The following is a 10,000-nucleotide window of genomic DNA, read 5'->3' as shown; positions in this document are numbered from 1 at the left end:
AAAATAAAAATTAATTTTTTTTTTTCCCTTTTTTTCTTTTTTTTAAAAATTAAAAATTATTTTTTTTTAAATTTTTTATTATTTTTTTATTATATTATTTTTTTTAAAATTTTTAAATTTATTATTTTATTTTTAAATTTTATTAATTTTGGGGGGGATGTGGGTGAGGATGGAGGATGATGATGATGAGTTTGAGGTGATGATAAAGAAGAGGGGAATGATGATAAATGAGAAAATTGATGTGTTAAAGATGATTTTATTTTTGAAAAAATTTTATTAAATTAATAAAATAATAAATAATAAATAATAATAAAATAATAAAAAAAAAAAAAATAATAATTTTAAAAAAATAAGGATGTTTTTGATGATGAGGATATAAAAATAAAAATAATAAAAAAAAATAATGATGATGATGGTGGGGAGGGAGGATGATGATGAGGGATGATGATGATGATGATGATATGATGATGATGATGATGTTGATAAAATTAAAAACGCTATTATATGAAAACATATTAAAAAATTTTATTATATTATTATTATTGTTTTTATTATTATCATCATCATCATCATCATTATTATTATTATTTTTATTATTATTATTATTATTATTATTAATATTATTTTTTTATTATTATTATTTTTTTTAAATTATTTATTATCTTTAAATAATAATTATCATCATAATAAATCATCATAATCACCCATCATCGTCATCATCATCATCATCACACCCTCATCATCACATCCCCATCATCTCCCCATCCTCACCTTCTCATCCCCCCCCCATGTAATAATAATAATATAATAATAATAAAAGAAGAAAAAAAGGGGAAGAAGAAGAAGAAGAAGAAGAAAAAAAAAAAGAAGAAGAATTTTTAAAAATTATATAAAAAAAATTTTAAATAATAAAATAATAAATAATAATAAAAATAAAATAATAATAAAAAATAATAATGATGATGATGATAAATGATGATGATGATGAGGGAGATGGATGATGATGAATGATAATGATAAAAATAATAAAAAATAATAATAAAAATAATAAAACAATAATAAAAAATAATTTTAATGAAAATAATAATAAAATAATAATAATAAAAATAATAAAATAATAATAATAATAATAATAAAATAATAAAAAAATAAATTAACAATAATAATAAAATAATAATAAAAAAAAAAATTTTAATTTTTAAATTATTATTATTTTTATTATTATTTTTTTTAAATTATTATTATTTTTATTATTATTGTTATTATTATTATTATTATTATCTTTTTTATTATTATTATATTATTATTATTATTATTTTATTATTATTATTATTATATTTTTTTTTATTATTATTATTATTATAAAAAAGAGAAGAAGAAGAAGAAAAAGAAAAAGGGAAAAAAGAAGAAGAAGAAGAAGAAGAAGAAAAGAAGAAAAGAAAAGAGAAGAAGAAGAAGAAGAAAAGAGAAGAAAAGAAAGAAGAAGAAGAAGATAAGAAGAAGAAAAAGGGAAGAAGAAGAAGAAAAAAAGAAGAAGAAGAAGAAGAAGAAGAAGAAAAAGAAGAAAAGAAGAAGAAGAAGAAGAAAAAAAAGAAGAAGAAAAAAAAAGAAGAAGAAGAAGAAAAGAAGAAGAAGAGAAGAAAAGAAGAAGAAAAGAAAAAGGGGAAAAAGAAAAAAGAAGAAGAAGAAAGAAAAGAAGAAGAAAAAGAAGAAGAAAAAAGAAAAAAAGAAAAAAGAAGAAGAAGAAGAAGAAAAAAAAAGGGAAAAGAAGAAGAAGAAGAAAAAGAAGAAAGAAGAAGAAAAAAAGAAAAAAAGGGAAGAAAAGAAGAAGAAGAAAGAAGAAGAAGAGGAAAAGAAGAAAAAAGAAGAAAAAAAGAAGAAAAAGGGAAGAAAAAGAAGAAGAAGAAGAAAAAGAAGAAAAAAGAAGAAAAAAGGAAAAAAGAAGAAAAAAAGAAGAAAAGAAGAAAAGAAGAAGAAGAAGAAGAAAAAAAAGAAAAAGAAGAAAAAAAAAGAAGAAAAGAAGAAAAAAAGAAAAAGGGAAGAAGAAGAAGAAAAGAAAAAGAAGAAGAAAAGAAAAGAAGAAAAAAAGAAAAAAAGAAGAAAAAAAGAAGAAGAAGAAGAAAGAAAAAAAAAGAAGAAGAAGAAGAAAAAGAAAAGAAAAAGAAGAAGAAAAGAAAAGAAAAGAAGAAGAAAAAAGAAGAAGAAGAAAGAAAAGAAGAAAAAGGGAAAGAAAAAAGAAGAAGAAGAAGAAGAAGAAGAAAGAAGAAGAAGAAGAAGAAGAAGAAGAAGAAGAAGAAGAAGAAAAGGGAATAAGAAAAAAAAGAAGAAGAAGAAAAGAAGAAGAAGAAGAAGAAAAAAGAAGAAAGAAGAAGAAGAAGAAGAAGAAGAAAAAAAGGGGAAGAAGAAAAAAGAAGAAGAAGAAGAAGAAAAAAAGAAAAGGAGAAGAAAAACCTTTTTCCTGCATTCCCGTCATCATCATCATCTTCATTTTCACCACCACCACCAGCATTTTTCCCTAGTTTTTGTCAATATCATCATAAACTTTCAAATTACTTCCAGCGGATAGATACATCTTTTTTTTTTCTTTTTTGTTTTTTTTTTGTATACCTATCAATGCATGAACTTTCTTGTACTAATTGTAATCTTGTATGATACTTAAATATAGATACATTATGTGCACGTGAACTATGTACACCCGCTGTATTTTTTATCACCTCTATATTATACAATATTATGTATCAACTGCTTTGCTTCTTTTTCTTTTTTTTTATTTGCAAATAAATGTGATTGGTTAATCATTTGTTTTTATTTTTAATCAATTTTTTTCACGATGATATGTATATTCTGTCAATGTTATTGCAATACTAAGTGCTGCTATGTGGTCTAGTGGTATGACACTCGCTTTCGGATCGGAAGGTCCTGGGTTCGAACCTCGCGTTCGGCGCATAGTTGAGTCCTTGGAGAAGGCTCTTTACTCACGTTCTCTCACCGTTCTCAGGTGTAAAACGAGTACATGGCCGTTAACATCGTTGTCTTTGTCCAAACTAAAATTTGTAATATCGCCTAACAGTTACGTGTTGCTGTTGGCCAGGGACCCCTTGTAAAGCGCTTTGAGCACGTTTAGTGGATATTGCTCTATATAAGAGCTCAAGTTTTTGGGGTTTTTTTAAGTGACAGAAGTCTACTTATTACAGGTCGGAATAACCTAGATTGTCATGGGCTTATTGTTGTAGATATAGTGAAAATACGATCAAACCAATGCCAAATTCAAATGTTTTCCATTACAACAACGTTAAACCAAGCCCACAATAGTGTGACGTCAAAATCTCCTTGGAATTGTAAAACCAGTCCGCCGGTGAATTGTATAATATCGTAGCCATCGTTATGTTATAGCCTGACACTGAAATCCAAAAGGACTGGCAGTTTGACGTCATTATTTGATTTTTGCACCACCTAGTGAGTTGTCGTTAGTAGAGCTCATGGAAACAAGTTATTTCATTGGTTCAACTATTGAATACAAATCACGATTTGTTTTCTTTTGTGCAAAAGACTGGCATTTTGACGTCATTGTTTGGTCAGTATCAGGCCATAACTTTTACGATAATATACACATTATGCAACTGATCTTCTGGTTTCAGAGCAATGTCATCTTATGTTCTATTCTAAATAAATGATGATCGTCAATAATGATCATCCATCCCCACTATTTTGCGCCCCATAATCCAAACAATCTTCCATTACATTTTCCTACTAAAATAGTTATGTCACATTATGATTCAATATGTAACCTATTAATTGTTTTTTCATTGTCCGGCGGACTGGTTACAGACTTCCAATGAGTTGTTAATTGGAAGAGAGGAAGCAGTAACGTCGCGACTTCTCTGCCCTATTGCGCTCGGTTATCAGACCTGCTCCCCTATGTGCACGTCGTAAGTGATTCTCGTGAGGTTCTATTTCAAGGGAAGCTAAAACATCCCGGGTGTTAGTCGCAGTGCAGCGCCGCAGGATGAGCCAGGCGAGGAGACGATCTCAAACATACCACTCGGCTTTTAATTTTATTTTTTAAAAACTGTACCTCTCTTCCACGCCACCCCTGGATATTTGGGAAGCACTTTGACCAAGAAGAAGTCAATGAAATGAGCTACGTCTCGTTACTAATATACACAATTAAAAGAAAAAGAAATAAACATACTGGATTTGAATATTCCCATTTCACTTTATTAAGTTTAGAAAAAAAAAAAAAAAAACCAACACGTAAGGAACAAAAGTTTAATTTTTCATATGTGTAATATATTTCTTATTATATTTATACCTTGTATTTTCCCCCTTAGTTGTTTTTTTTAAAAAATAGGATTCACTCATTAATTTATCGATATATGGGAAAAATAATACTACTAAAAACTGCCTGATATCAATTAACAACAATTCTTTTCTTCACACTTTGACTCGACAGTGGAGAGTTGGGTCACAATTTTCCAATGTGTCATCATCATCATCATCATCATCATCATCATCATCATCATCATCATCATCATCCATCGTCGTCGTCGTCGTCATCATCATCATCATCATCATCATATCATCGTCGTCGTCGTCGTCATCATCATCATCATTGCCATCACCATCATCACCACCAGAGTACACCAGAATAGCCCTGCCAGTCTCAATAGAATTCGATTTGTTACTTTTTGATCCATTGTTCTATTAACGTTACGAATACGCCACTGATTGCTCTAAAAATCATGAAACTAATAATAAATAACATAATGATAATAATAATAATAATAAAATAATAATATAATAATAATAATAATAAATAATAATAATGATGATGATGATGATGATGATGATGATGATGATGACGATGATGATGATGATTATAATCGCTATTATATGATAACATATTAATAAATTATTATTATTATTATTATTATTATTATTATTATTATTATTATTATTATTATCATGGGGAGGATGATATTACGATGCTAATGTTTATCCCGGTTTGTATAGCGTGAAACGGTCAATAGCAATTACATGCTACCCTTTGGATAGGACGCTAGTCTACCGCAAAGTACTTTTCGCCAGATCTAACTGACCCAGCTAACCAATCACTGCAGGGTGGGCAGGGGTCAGAAAAAAATCTCGACTGCACATGGGATCGATCTCGGTCCCTACAATTGTGAAGCAAGTGCTCTACTAACTGAGTTATCGGGACCCGATAAAATTGACAACAGAGTAAATTATATAAAATAAACTGATGACATTAGTATTGATGATGATGATGATGATGATGATGATGATGATGATGATGATGATGATGATGATGATGATGATGATGATGATATATAAAATGTATATTAAACGTACGTACCAAAACATGATGATGATGATGATGATGGTGGTGGTGGTTGTGATGATGATGATGATGACGACGACGACGACGACGATAATGATGATGATGATGATGATGATGATGATGATGACGATGATGATGATGATAACGCCGATGATGGTGGTGATGACGACGGGAGAGTAGGAGGAAGAGGACGGGGATGATGCAATAATATTGGTCATCATTCTTTTGAATGGCATTTGAGTTTGTTGTTTCTCAAAATGCGGCTATCTATATAGTCATTTGTGTAGACCAACCACTATAATACCAATATTTCTTTACTCCACAGGACCCCAATTGCGAGGAAAATATTTGCTATGAGATCCTTCAGCAACCTGTCCACTCCATCATCATCGCTGCCCGGGTACACGAACATCACTGCAAAACGACACAAGTTGAGCACTTCATCGTCTGTTTAAGTTGTCTCAACACAAAATTGGAGCAATCTTCTTTTAACAACAATCATGTGACTACAAAACAAAGAATACTAAAAAAAAACAACAAAAAAAAAAAAACAAAACAAAACAAACAAACAAACAAACAAACAAAAAAACAAACAAAGAAGGAAAGAAATACGGATAAGTTTTAATAAGTTTTAGAAGAGTAACAGATTCTGTGAAAGGTGAAGGCAGAAATTCTCTCTCTCTCTCTCTCTCTCTCTCTCTCTCTCTCTCTCTCTCTCTCTCTCTCTCTCTCTCTCTCTCTCGCTCTCTCTCTCTCTCTCTATCTCGCTCTGTGGAGAAATTCCGTAAGCTCCTCGGCCTAGCATCTCTTTCAATTTGTATTTTCATCGTGGATTTTTTGTCAGGCGTTTATTTTCTTTCAATTTGTCAATATATAGTAGCATTTTAAAAACTCTATAACAAACCTTGACAGATTAGCAAAAGTTTAACATTTCCAAATATGACTATTGTTTTGGTTATCTGCCGCCATTTTTTCGTTGAAGTTTCGAAAGGTAGTGCAAAGCAGTCCAATGGTTTTTTGTTGTTTTTTTTTTTTTTTTAATAATTGGGTAAGCTCGAGGTCTGAGGATTTTTTTTTCTATTCGTATTAGGCGACATGCACTCATTTTCATGTCTGATAATCCAATTCCTTATGGGCTCATTGGTGTAAGGTTGGTTATAGGTCTTAGTCTTAGTAAAGATCCTATGGTGTTTATTTTATCAATTAGGGTTAGTTAAAGGTACTAGATTTTATATTATAGGGTTAGTTGAACGAATACTTGGGTTGTTTCCCTTAGCACGAGAGGCTTAAGGAAGGCCTGCCTCCCTCCCCTCCCCCCCCCCCCCCCCCTCTCTCTCTCTCTCTCTCTCTCTCTCTCTCTCTCTCTCTCACTTTCAATCTGACCATTGTGTGTGTGTGTGTGTGTGTGTGTGTGTGTGTGTGTGTGTGTGTGTGTGGATGGGAGTGGGCGGGTGGGTATGTGTGGGTGCGTCTGTGTATGTGGAAGGATTTTTTTAAGTGAGTAAAAGTAGAGCTTACAGAATCGTGGTGACATTTTGTTGCGTTGTATATGAGACAGATGAGTTTCCTCTAGCGATGCAAAAATGGAAGAGCACCAAAAAACTCCTAGACGGGGATAACAATAATAGTATGCAAACTTGTATATAACATGCTACTATTACAGTGTGTACAATAGAGGGGTAATATTATATAAAATGTGTATTAAACTTACGTCTGTGTGCGCGTGTGAGTGAAGTTACCAAATCTATAATATTATAAGTACTTACCTATATACAATCTTAAATGTTCATTTTTTTTGAGGGCCTAATTTATTTTCTAGGTTTACGAAATAAAGTCTTGAAGCTCCAAATCCATATGTTTTATTTTATCATTCGTGGTTTTTATATTCGTTGCTGTTGATACTGTTGCTGCGACTATTTTTGTTGCTGTCACTGTTGTCGTTTTGGTTTATGTGTCTTATATTGTGGGTAATGTTTAACAGATAGTTCACGCATTTTTGTGCCGGTGTTATGAGTGAGCCACGAAGGAATTGGAATATTATTATTCAAACTCAAATACGCATAAATCACACGACGGAGGCATCGCCCGTTAAAATACCTCTGCAGCTCACAACGTTTGCTTATTGGTAGCTGAGGTCATATATTATGTGAGGCTTGAAGTCGTTTACATTATGCTTTCAAACAATGACAGACAATTTGTTTGTCAAATAGAAGTCCAATATGAAAATTATCCATGTATAAATTATATTTTACTTCATTATCACTTAGCCGTAATCGATTACGCTGTTAAGCGTTGACTCGTGGTCGAGTTTCATGTCTCTGTGTTTTGTTAGGAATATACATCGGAATATACGATAAAGAATCACGATAAAGAGTTGTAATACAGTTCATTAATTTATAATTTGATATACTTTTTACAATAAATCTGCTTGTAAAACTTATACCAAGCATATTCATTAGAAAGAAACTGGAGGCCGCAGAGATGTGGTTTCTTAGAAGGATGTTAAGAATCTCATGGACAGAGAAGAAAACTAATGAAGAAGAATTAGAGCAAGATGAAACTAAAAGGTTACTAATTATTACAATAAGAAAAAGACAAATACAATTTTTAGGGCACCTAAATCAACATAAATTTATTGAACATCATGATCTCACAGGAACGGTAGAAGGTAAAAAGCGCAAAGGCAAAAAAAAAACAAAAACAAAAAAAACAAACATATTTGAATAGTTTGAACATCTGGGTGATAAAGCAAGAGAAGAGTAATAATATTAGTATTTTTAGATTATCTGATCAGAGAGATGAATGGCGTACCATGATCACCGATGTCTGGCACAGACTTGATACTTGAAGAAGGAGAAGAAGAAGAAGAAGAAGAAGAAGAAGAAGAAGATGATGATGATGATGATGATGATGATGATGATGATGATGATGATGATGATGATGATGATAATAATAATAATTATAAGTAGTAGTGGTAATAGTAGTAGTAGTAATAGTAGTAGTAGCAGTAGTAGTAGTATTAGTAGTAGGAGTAGTAGTAGTAGTAGTAGTAGTAGTAGTAGTAGTAGTAGTAGTAGTAGTAGTAGTAGCAGTAATATTATTATTATTATTATTATTATTATTAGTAGTAGTAGTAGTAGTAGTAGTAGTAGTAGTAGTAGTAGTAGTAGTAGTAGTAGTAGTAGTAGTAGTAGTAATAGTAGTAATAGTAGTAGTAGTAGTAGTAGTAGTAGTAGTAGTAGTAGTAGTAGTAGTAGCAGTAGTAGTAGAAGTAGTAATGTGAAAACAATGGGGTGGGAATGAATCTAGTGCCGCGGTCTTTTAGCTGTGAACCGGAGACCGGTCCCATTGGGGAAGACCGGCGGCGGTCCTCACTTCTTATCACCTTTCAACGGTCTCGCGCCATAGCCTACTACTTCCCCAGCGATTCGTTGCTTCGGTAGCCTATCTTCCACCAATCACCACCCATCCCACTTAATTAATCGCACCCACCCCCCTTTGCCATACACTAAACGACACAGACGACCATAGAGGCAGACGACCACCTCCCTCCACTCCGCAAACCGCCCTTTCGGGTGTGAGATGGGGGGAACAGGAGGCGCACGCCTTGGACGATTCCATTATACGGGGTAAATTTCAAAATTTACTACACCATAATGATCGCAATGACAATGATCTATGATGAAGGCATGACCCCTCTTTCTAATGGGTTATTGTTTGAAATGCATGTGACTACTAAAGATGTGTGTGTTTGTGTGTGTGTGTGTGTGTGTGTGTGTGTGTGTCGAACCTAGCAAGTAGCAAGTCCGATTTTTTGTTTTCTTTTGTCCATCTCTTGTCACCACTCCTTTCTATCGCATTGTTGTCATTTAAAATAATACAATAATATTAAAATTTCGTTTGGTGTTTTAACTAATCAAATAATATGAGTTTCATTAGTTTCTTCCTTCCAAAAAAACCCAGTTTTTACGTCTGTATTAAAAAAAAAGTCCAATAGAATATTTGGGGACCCCGATAGCCCAGTTGATAGAGCACTCTCTTTATACGCAAAGGGCCAGAGATCGATCCCGGGTGCAGTCGAGTTTTTTCTGAATCCCTGTCTACTCAGCAGTGAATGGGTAGCTGGGTTTGTTAGATCTGGCGAAAAGTCACAATGGACCCCACTTATTACTTATTAACTTATTACCGCCGCATCCACTCCCTCTTATTATAACTTCACGTCTCTCTCTTACTCTTCAATGCTCGCTGCCCTCTAATGTGTGTGTGTGGGGGGGGGGAGGGGGGGGGAGGAGTTGCGTGTGTGTATCAACGCCACGAACAACTCGATCAACGCCTTGGACGATGCCATTATCTCCGTTAATGGGGATAAATTTCAAATTTTATTAAATTATCGAAGTAACAATGAAGTACGGTGAGCAAATAAAGAAGGCATCACCCCTCTTCTCTAATTAGGTTACAATTTGAAATGAGTGTGACTACTCCGTGTGTTTTACTCCTGTAGACCACGGTTTTCATCGTGTAGCGGTCTTTAACGGTTCAAGAATGAACGATCCCATGGTCCCAAAGGTCAAAACGGTTCGAACTTCCAACAGTCTCTCAGGAATGTTCAATGTCGAAAAGGACCGCCGGTCCTAGGACCGG

The sequence above is a fragment of the Berghia stephanieae genome, chromosome 2 (genome assembly GCF_034508935.2).
Source record: "Berghia stephanieae isolate SIO BIC M18660-M18661 chromosome 2, UCSD_Bste_1.3, whole genome shotgun sequence".
Classification (NCBI taxonomy): Eukaryota; Metazoa; Mollusca; class Gastropoda; order Nudibranchia; family Aeolidiidae; genus Berghia; species Berghia stephanieae.
Note: the sequence above shows the minus strand (reverse complement) of the source record.